Below are 11,410 nucleotides of genomic sequence, written 5' to 3'. Positions count from 1 at the left end.
GTCTGAAGGAGAGGAAACTCTCCTTCAGGCCCTGCGATCCATATTTAAGTGTAAAATAAAGAATTAAAATAAAAAATATCGCTATACTCACCCTCGGACGCGCCCTGGTACTAACCGGGAACCTTCCTTCCTTCGAATCAGCGCTTGCAGGACCTTGCGGTGACGTCGCAGCTTGTGATTGGTCGCGCGACCGCCCATGTGACCGCTCGCGCGACCAATCACAAGCCGCGACGTCACCGCAAGGTCCTGCAAGCGCTGATTCTTAGGAGGGAAGGCTGCCGGAAAGAAGCAGGGCGCGTCCGAGGGTGAGTATATTCCTATTACCGATTTCCGATATTGCAAACATATCGGAACTCGGGATCGGAATTCCGATACCAGATTCAGAAGATTGCCGACTTCATGGCCGACCCCACACAGGGGTCGGGTCGGGTTTCATGAAACCCGACTTTGCCAAAAGTCGGCGACTTCTGAAAATGGCCGACCCGTTTCGCTCAACCCTAGTGATCACACATCATAGGACAGAGAAATGGGGGGATTCGGGGACCCTGTTATACTTACTGGTGTTTCTGGGTCTTCCTGCATCCCCTCCTGCCCGCCGGCTTCGCAGTGCGCCTGCCATGATCTGCCGGCCAGCAGCTAGAGGAGTTGGGGCTAAAATTAGGGTTAGGGTTGGGGCTAAATTTAGGATTAGGGTTGGGGCTAAATTTAGGGTTAGGGTTAGGCTTCTTTCACACTTGCGTCGGTACGGGGCCGTCGCAATGCGTCGGCCGGACTTACCGACACCTGTTGTGAAAATTGTGCACAACGTGGGCAGCGGATGCAGTTTTTCAACGCATCCGCTGCCCAGTCTATGTCCTGGGGAGGAGGGGGCGGAATTACAGCCATGCATGTGCGGTCGGAAATGGTGGACGCGACGTAAAAAAAATGTTACATTGAACATTTTTTGTGACGACGGTCCGCCAAAACACAACGGATCCAGTGCACGATGGACGCGACGTGTGGCCATCCGTCGCGATCCGTTGGCAATACAAATCTATGGGCAAAAAATGCATCCTTCGGGCACATTTGCAGGATTCATTTTTTCTCCAAAACGATGGATTGTGACAGATGCCACACGACACAAGTGTGAAAGTAGCCTTAGGGTTAGGCTTAGGGCTAGGTTTAGGGTTGGGGCTAAAGTTAAGGCTAGGGTTAGGGTTAGGGTTGGGGCTAAATTTAGGGTTAGGGTTAGGGCTAGGGTTAGGGCTAGGGTTAGGGTTTGGGCTAAAGTTCGGGCTACGGTTGGGGTTAGGGTTAGGGCTAAATTTAGGGTTAGGGTTAGGGCTAGCGTTAGGGCTAGGGTTAGGGTTGGGGCTAAAGTTAGGGCTAGGGTTGGGGTGAAAGTTAGGGCTAGGGTTGTGGCTAAACTTAGGGTTAGAGTTGAGATTAGGGTTAGGGTTTGGATTAGGGTTGGTATTATGGTTAGTAGGGTTGAGCGACTTTTATTTGTATAGGGTCGAGTCGGGTTTCACAAAACCCGACTTTCTCAAAAGTCGGGTCGAGTGAAATCAGCCGATCCTATAGAAAAGTTGGGGTCGGGGTCGGCCGAAACATGAAACCCAATGCAGTGCAATGGGATACTAATGGTTCCCAGGGTCTGAAGGAGAGGAAACTCTCCTTCAGGCCCTGGGATCCATATTAATGTGTAAAATAAAGAATAAAAATAAAAAATAGGGATATACTCACCCTCGGACGCGCCCTGGTTCTAGCCGGCAGCCTTCCTTCCTAAGAATGAGCAAGTGAAGGACCTTCGATGACGTCGTGGCTTGTGATTGGTCGCGTGACCGCTCATGTGACCGCTCACGTGACCAATCACAAGCCGCGACATCACCGCAGGTCCTTCACTCGCTCATTCTTAGGAGGGGAGACTGCCGGAAGAACCAGGGCGCGTCCGAGGGTGAGTATATCAATATTTTTTATTTTTATTCTTTAAAATAGGGATATACTCACCCTCGGACGCACCCTGGTTCTAACCGGCAGCCTTCCTTCCTAAGAATTAGCAAGTGAAGGACCTTCGATGACGTCGCGGCTTGTGATTGGTCGTGTGACCGCTCATGTGACCGCTCATGCGACCAATCACAAGCCGCGACGTCACCGCAGGTCCTTCACTCGCTCATTCTTAGGAGGGGAGACTGCCGGTTAGAACCAGGGCGCGTCCGAGGGTGAGTATATCAATATTTTTTATTTTTATTCTTTATTTTACACATAAATATGGATCTCGATACCGATTCCCGATATCGCAAAAATATCGGAACTCGGTATCGGAATTCCGATACCCGATAAGAAGATCGCCGACCTCATGGCCGACCCCACACAGGGATCAGGTCGGGTTTCATGAAACCCGACTTTGCCAAAAGTCGGCGACTTCTAAAAATGACCGATCCGTTTCGCTCAACCCTAATTGTTAGGGTTGGCATTAGGGTTACGTTTGGAATTAGGGTTAGGTTTGGGATTAGGGTTAAGGTTAGGGTTGGGATTAGGGATAGGGGTGTATTGGGATTAGGGTTAGGTTTGAGGTTAGGGTTGAGATTAGGATTAGGGGTGTGTTGGATTTAGGGTTTTGATTAGGGTTATGGTTAGGGTTGAGATTAGGGTTGTTTTGGGGTTAGGGTTGTGATTATCGTTTGGGTTGTCATTAGGATTATGGATCGGGTTGGGATTAGGGTTAGGGGTGTGTTGGGGTTAGGGTTGGAGTTAGAATTGGGGGGTTTCCACTGTTTAGGTACATCAGGGGGTCTCCAAACACGACAGCCAATTTTGCGGTCAAAAAGTCAAATGGTGCTCCCTCCCTTCTGAGCTCTGCCGCGCGCCCAAACAGTGGTTTACCCCCACTTATGGGGCATCAGCGTAGTCTGCATTCCAAGCGGCGCTCCTTCCCTTCCGAGCCCCGATGGCTACCAAAACAGTGCTCCCCCACATATGGGGTATCAGCATACTCAGGACAAACTTGTCAACAGATTTTTGGGTCCAATGTCTCCTGTTACCCTTGAGAAAATAAAAAATCGCAGGCTAAAAAATAATTTTTGAGGAAAAAAAAGGATTTTTTATATTCATGGCTCTACTTTATAAATTTCTGTGAAGTACTTGGGGGTTTAAAGTGCTCACCACACATCTAGATAAGTTCCTTAAGGGGTCTAGTTTCGAAAATTAGGTTTCTACTGTTTATTCACATCAGGGGCTCTCCAAACGCGACATGGAGTCCGATCACAATTCCAGCCAATTCTACATTGAAAAAGTAAAACGGCACTCCTTCTCTTCCAAGCTCTGTGGTGCGCCCAAACAAGGGTTTACCCCCACATATAAGGTATCTGCGTACTCAGGAGAAATTGCACAACTTTTGTGGTCTAATTTCTCCTGTTACCCTTGTGAAAATAAAAATTTGGGGGCAAAAAGATCATTTTTGTAGACAAAATGCGATTTTTTATTTTCACGGCTCTACGTTATAATCTTCTGTGAAGCACTTGGGGGTTCAAAGTGCTCACCACACATCTAGATAAGTTCCTTAAGGGGTCTAGTTTCCAAAATGGTGTCATTTGTGGAGCATTTCCACTGTTTAGGCACATCAGGGGCTCTCTAAACATGACATGGCATTCGATCTCAATTCCAGCCAATTCTGCATTGAAAAAGTCAAACGGCGCTCCTTCTCTTCCAAGCTCTGCTGTGCGCCCAAACAGTGGTTTACCCCCACATATGGGGTATCAGCGTATTTAGGAGAAACTGCAAAATAAAATTTATGGTTAAATTTCTGTTCTTGCGCTTGTGAAAATAAAAAAATGGTTCTGAAATAAAATGTTTGCAAAAAAAAGTTAAATGTTCATCTTTTCTTCCACATTGTTTCAGTTCCTATGAAGCACGTGAAGGGTTAATAAACTTTTTGAATGTGGTTTTGACCACCTTGAGGGGTGAAGTTTTTAGAATGGTGTCAGATTTGGTTATTTTCTATCATATAGACCCCTCAAAATGACTTAAATTGTGATGTGGTCCCTAAAAAAAAAAATGGTGTTGTAAAAATGAGAAATTGCTGGTCAAATTTTAACCCTTATAACTCCCTAACAAAAAAAATGTTGTTTCCAAAATTGTGCTGGTGTAAAGTAGACATGTGGAAAATGTTATTTATTAACTAATTTTTGGGACATATCTCTCTGATTTAAGGGCATAAAAATACAAAGTTTGAAAAATACTAAATTTTAAAAATTTTCACCATATTTCCTTTCTTTCATAAATAATCGCAAGTAATATCAAAGAAATGTTACCACTATCATGAAGTACAATAAGTCACGAAAAAACAGTCTCTGAATCAGCAGGATCTGTTAAAGCGTTCCAGAGTTATAACCTCATAAAGTGACAGTGGTCAGAATTGTAAAAATTGGATCGGTCATTAAGTACCAAATTGGCTCTGTCACTAAGGGGTTAAACAATGTTTTACTTCAAAGAAAGAAACAGCTGTGATCCCGTGCTGTCCTGTCTGTATACTTTTTTGTGTCCTCCCCTGCCCAGGAGCTGTGGAATGATCAGATCATGTTCTGCAAGGTCAGACACAGCTATTACACAGTACACAGCAGGGGCACATTTATAAGATTATATCTGCACAGGAACATTTTATTTAAATACATTCAATTGTGGAAATTATTATTATTCCAAGATCTATTGATTGATGTCCGTGGCAAAACCCCTCCAAGCTCTTTTTCAAAAACCGACCAGTGGCCCTAATCGACTATTGACCAGAAGCATGTTTGCTGATTGATGGTCATTTATTAGAATTTTTACACAGCTAGATCGCTTTTCAGATGTGCACTTGAGGATCTGTAAATGATCCTTCAGTGCCCATAGGATGCCAATCTTCTTGACACCACAAGTTCTGTTCACAAAGGATGATGCTCTGCCGAAAATAATGATCTTTAACAAAGATCATTTTACCCAACGAGCAAGGATTTTGGTATTTTGTGGAAAAATGGTCAGCCTGTTTAGCTTGCAAATTCAAGTCGAGTTCAAGTCGAACTTTCTGAAATTCGAGGTTTCACGCAAATTCAAACATTTTGATACTCGAATTGTGATTCGCAAAGCAAATAAAAAACTTGCCCGACACCATTTCCCACACTGCTGAAGCATCAGTGAACTGGCTAATTTCATTTTGTGTTGCTGTGCTGGTCTTCCTATAATACCCTACAGCTATGATATTTTACAGATTATCATACCTTTTACTGTGGTGGTCAATACCTGGGTCATAGCAGATCAGCGGTTTCCTTCTCCAGAGTCACTTGGTAAGTTTATCTCTTCTGCACAGTATATGCTTTTATAGTCAACGGGGTTCTATATCGCTCTCTCTCACCTGCAGAGCATAAGCTCTTATGGTCAGCAAGGTTGTCTCACTCTCTCCTGTAGAGTGTATGCTTTTATGGTCAGTGGGGTTCTCACTCTTTTCTGAAGGTAAACTAATCAATTTACAGATGAGGCAAAGCTAGGAGAGACTAGCTAGCACTAGATAAGATAAAGAAAGGATTCAAAAGGATGTAGATGAACTTGAACAATGGGCAGCGATTAATATAATATACTGTTATTTAACAGGGAGAAATGCAATATTGTACATCTGGGCAAGAAAAATGAAAATTACATCTACGGAATGGGAGGAATAGAACTAAGCAACAGCACGTGTGAAAAAGACTTGGGTATACTAATAGATCATAAACTGCACATGAGTCAACAGTGTTATGCAGCGGTATAATAGCCAAGTAGAGTTCTTGGATGTATTAAGAGAAGAATAGAGTCTAGGTCACATGATGTAATGATTCCCCTCTACTGCTCCTTGGTCAGACCTCATCTGGAATACTGTGTCCAGTTCTAGCAACCACATTTCAAAAAAGACATTGAAAAACTGGAGAACAGGAGAACAGGAACCAGGATGGTAAGTGGACTGCTAAAGGATCTGGGAATGTTTAGCTGGAAAAAAAGAAGGCTAAAAAGAGACATAATATCTGTCTACAAATATCTGAAGGGCTGTCACAGTGTAGAAGGATCATCCTTATTCTTATTTTGCACATGGAAACTGGAGAAGCAATGGAATGAAGCTGAAAGGGAGAAGATACAGATTAGACATTAGAAAAACCGTTTTTTACAGTGAGGGTGATTTTGGTTTTTGTTCTTAGCAGTGCATCATCCTGTGTAAATAAGAACAATGACAGCCTATAAGCCTCTTTTAAGGTGAGTTGGCCTATGTAAACAGACCATTTATTGACTGCCAAAAGACAAGCATGTAGCTGGATGGAGATTGTTTAACTGTGCATTGTGCAGTGTAAATGCACCTTTAGACATCCTGTCAATATCTTTAAACTCCACCAACTTGAAACTTATGCTTTTGGAAGGCTAAAAAGTTAAATTGCAAATTTAGGTTTGCTACATCTATATATATTTTCCCCAAGAGATATATATTAATTAAAGTGTGAAGCCTTTGCATTTAAAAACAGGTCAGCGTACATCATATGGTTTCAACAGCAATTTGAGGATACATTTTAATTACCAAAAATCCTGCCTTTGGCCACACTTCTTTTAGTTGAGCTTCTGTTCCAGCTGGTCAAATTGAAAGCCTGTCTATTTCCTTTTCCCCATTGGGATATATATTTTCACTGTGCCAATATCTAAAGGCATCTTAGAAAAGCTATGACAAAATGTTGAAGCAAGATTCAAGTTTTTGTGGTTTGTAAGGATAGCCACGTATAAACACATAAAAACATTTTCAGAAATGTTGCACAAAAATGATTGCACATTTTGAGATAGAATTCTCCTTAGCCAAGGCATTAAAAGAATTGTTTAGTGTGATTAGTTAATAGAAGCGCTATCAATATTTTTGCTAATAGGTATATTGTACCAGTACATTATAGGAAAAGTAAAAAAATATTTCCATAATTTGGAAAAAAATTGTGATGTGAAATAATAAGTAGTGTTGAGCATTCCGATACCGCAAGTATCGGGTATCGGCCGATACTTGCGGTATCGGAATTCCGATACCGAATTCCGATACTTCCCGCGTATCGGATACCGGAATCGGAAGTTCCCAGAATTCAAACTGCACGCAGCAGCCAATGAGGAATGAATGGAAGTGTGGGCACATACTGTTTAGCATGGTGGGCATGTAAGTACTGGCAAGGCTGTGATTGGCTGCTGAAATGATGTCACTCTGCACTATAAAAAACGCTGCCGCCATTTTGCACTCACTCTGCTGTGATTTCAGTTAGGGACAGGACGCTGTGTTCTAACTGAGGGCCAGTTGAGATAGCTAATTGCTTTATTTTGCTTTTCCAAGGCTAATTTAGCAAACGCTGTGTTCACTGTTCAGTTCACCTTGCTCTTGCCTTGCAGCCCTGTTTTAACAGCGTTCTGCAAGGTCTCTGTGTGTGTGTGTGTGCAGCTCACTCTGTAGTCTGTGTGCAGCCATATACCAGGTTGTATTCAGCTCAGGGGGGGTTCACACTGCCTCACACAGTTCTATCCATTGTCCTTTTTTGCTCATAGTGCAGCCTGCTGCACATTTTTTCTAAAATTTCCTATTAGTGTCTTTCCACCCGTCTCCAGCCAAATAGTGGAAAAACACTAGATAGGATAACCTAGAGGGGGGTTTTTGGGCCTTGCAGCGCCGTTTACGGCTGTCTGCACGGTCTCCGTGTGAGCGCAGCTCGCCCTGTAGTCTGTGTGCAGCCACAGCCCGTTGTATTTAGCTCAGGGTTTGTCACTGCCTCATACCGTTAAATAACTTGTCCTTTTTTTTCAACTAGTGCAGCCTGTTGAAAATTTTGTAAACAATTTCCTATTAGTGTCTTTCCACCCGTCTGCACGGTCTCCGTGTGAGTTAAACTCGCTCTGTAGCCCGATCTGCACAAAAAAAAAAAGTAAAGTTCACCAAACACCACTTAACACTTGTGTAGGCCACATTTTATCAATAATAAAGTCTAGTCCACACTTTACAACATTAGTGTTTCTTACACCTGTTAGGAGGAGCATTTCAGGAATAAGCACACTAAGGCCTTAGTACTTTTCTGCTTATCTTTATCTGTCAACCAAGATGAAGAGGGCAGGGAGTAAGGGTCGTGGGCGTGGGCGTGGAGCAGGGAGAGGAGCAGGGAGAGGACGTGGTGATTCTGTGCCTGCTGCGGGCACCGGTGACTCATCATCACCCAGTTTCAGCAGGGAACAGTCCTTCATGCGCAGCTTTGTCGGAGAGCGCCGTGCACCGCTGCTGCGAGAAGATCAAATTGAAGCCGTTGTCGGATGGATGGCAGCTAACGCATCGACTTCAATGAGTGCCACATCCTCTCAGGCACAGACCACTGGAGAGCAGCCATCTGTCTCTTCACCACCTGCCAAATTGGCCAGGCAGTCAGAGAGCCCAGGACAGGAGCCGTCTCTACTCCTGTTCTCTGAATCTCTTGGCTTGGAAACAGGGGGCCAGCCAAGCAGTATTGGAGAAATGGAAGAAGAGGCAGTGTGCAGTGATGCCCAACAGCTTTGTCTCTCTGACTCTAAAGAGGCGGCTGGGCCAGTGCCTGCGGTGACCACAGCGCAGTACGCATCTTATGATGAAACTCAGGTGCCGCTTTCTGGTGCGTACTGTGCTGCCGAGACTACCCAGGAGGAGCAGTTGGTGGCAGAGGGTAGTGGAGATGATGAGGTCCTTGACCCATCATGGCGTGAGGAACAGGAAGGTGGTGGGAGCAGCTCAGAGGAAGAGATTCCCCTAACAGGCCAAAGAGGGAGAGGGAGGGGGAAGACTGCGGAGCCTGTAGCCTCCACTTTGGCACCAGTTAGGAGCCTGTCTCTTTCAAAAGCCAAAAAGGGCGCTCCCAAGACTTGCAGTGCCTGGTCCTTTTTTGACACAGTTGCAGATGACATTTGTTTTGTCAAATGCAAGCTGTGTCATCAGAAAGTAAAAAGAGGTAAAAGTGTCAGCAACCTCAATACCACAAATATGTGGAAACATGTGCGGACCAGGCACGCTGTGGAGTTACAAAAACACACTGAAGATCTAGGCCAACCAACAGCGGCAGCTACCACCTCTTCAGCTCGTGTTGCTTCTTCCTCCAGCTCACGCACAGCTGGTTCGGCTTCCTCCTTGGATCGCCATGGAAGAACCTCTGGCACTGTTGTCCAGAGACCTAGTGTAATTCCACCCACAGCACCACGTTCCCAGTCATCCTCACACTCCCAGCCTAGTCTACAGCCATCGGTAGTACAGGCATGGGAGAAAAGGTGGGCATTCTCGGCAAACCACCCCCGAGCACAGGCTCTGAATGCAGGCATTGCCAAACTTCTGTCCCTGGAAATGCTCTCATTCAGGCTGGTGGAGACTGACAGCTTCCGTGACTTGATGGCATTGGCAGTCCCACAGTACAAGGTGCCCAGCTGCTTTTACTTCAGCAGGCAAGCTGTCCCTGCCCTGCACAAGCATGTGGAGGGACAAATAAAACACGCGCTACTGAACACCGTCAGTAGCAAGGTCCACCTCACCACCGATGCGTGGACCAGTCAACATGGACAGGGGCGATACCTTTCCGTCACTGCCCATTGGGTTAATGTTGTTGAGCCGGGTACAGACCGTGCGAGTGGCGCAGGACGTGTCCTGCCCACTCCAAGGATTGCAGGAATCCAGTCTGTACACATTGACTCCTCCTCTTACACCAGTTCCTCAGATTCATCACTGCAGGATCCGTCACAGTCCACCTCCACATGGACCCGTGAACGTTTACCTGTTACGACTGACATGAGCACAGCCGTGGCCAAACGTCAGCAGGCCGTCTTGAAATTAGTTTTTTTGGAGAATCGAAGCCACACAGCGCAGGAGCTCTGGAATGCCCTAAAGCAGGAGAGCGATGTTTGGTTTGTGCCAGCGAATCTCCAGCCAGGCATGGTAGTGTGTGACAATGGCCGAAATCTGGTGGCAGCTTTAGGCCTTGGCAACCTCACTCACATCCCATGTCTGGCACAGGTGCTCAATTTGGTTGTGCAGAGTTTTCTGAGGGACTATCCGGATCTTGATGCACTTCTGCACAAGGCCCGCCTAGAGTGTGCTCACTTGCGGCGTTCCAGCTTGGCAAGATCCCGCATTGCTGCTCTGCAGCGTAGGTTTCGCCTTCCTGAACATCGCATCATATGTGACCTACCTACCAGGTGGAATTCCACGTTACATATGTTGGAGCGGTTGTGTGAGCAGCAGCAAGCAGTAATGGAGTACCAGCTGCATCAGGCGCAAAAAAGTCGCAGTCAGCGCCGCTCAGACATCACAACCACAGAGTGGGCCACTATGAAGGACGTCTGCCAGGTTTTGCGTTCTTTTGATTATTCCACGCGGATGGCAAGTGCAGATGATGCACTAGTCAGCATGACTGTCCCCCTTATCTGCTTGCTTCAAGAAACCCTGCAAGGGATAAGGGATGATGTGGAAGAGGTGGAGGATGAGGAGTCACCTTTTCCATCAGCTTCTGGACAGTCAGCGCCACGTGGTTCCTCACAAAAGGGTCAGCAGGGGACCCTTTGTGAGGATGATGAGGAGGAGTCAATGGACGAGGAAGAGCTACGTCCAGAGGAGGGAGTTACACCATTGTCCAGTGGTCAGTGTGTACAGCGAGGGTGGGGTGATGAAGAGCGGGCAGAGATCATGTCTCAAGCAGGGGACAGCGTTTCTGGGCCAGTTGGCAGTCTGCAGCACATGGTTGATTTCATGTTGCAGTGCCTGAGAGACGACCGCCGCATCGACCACATTCTCAACGTGCCTGATTATTGGGTGTACGCCCTCCTCGATCCTCGCTACCGTGACAATGTCCAAAACCTCATCCCGGCGTTGACATGGGAGCGTAAAATGCGGGAGTACCACGACACACTGGTGAATTCCATCATCTTCTCCAGTCCAACTGAGAGGAGTGCTGCTAGTGCTTTACAAAGAAGCTCAGTGCGTCGAGGCAGTGGAGGAGGAGGCTCTGCACAAAGAGGGAGCAGAAGCAGTGCCTCTGCCCAAGGCAAGCCCAGTATGGCACAACTGTGGAAAACTTTTGTGTGCCCGCCCCAAATGTCTACACCATCACCGGCGGCTCCAGTCAGCAGGAGGCAACGGTTCCGTCAGATGGTGACAGACTACATGGCTTGCCCTCTTAGTGTACTCCCAGACGGCTCTTCCCCGTTCAAGTTTTGGGTCTCTAAGCTGGATACATGGCCAGAGCTAAGCCAGTATGCATTGGAGGTGCTGGCTTGCCCTGCGGCTAGTGTCTTATCGGAACGTGTCTTTAGTGTCGCAGGTGGTGTACTAACAGACCGTCGCATGCGACTATCCTCCGATAACGTTGACCGGCTTACTTTCCTGAAAATGAACCAGGCCTGGATCTCGCAGGAA

The sequence above is a fragment of the Ranitomeya imitator genome, chromosome 2, assembly GCF_032444005.1.
Source record: "Ranitomeya imitator isolate aRanImi1 chromosome 2, aRanImi1.pri, whole genome shotgun sequence".
In the NCBI taxonomy this organism is placed as follows: Eukaryota; Metazoa; Chordata; class Amphibia; order Anura; family Dendrobatidae; genus Ranitomeya; species Ranitomeya imitator.
Note: the sequence above shows the minus strand (reverse complement) of the source record.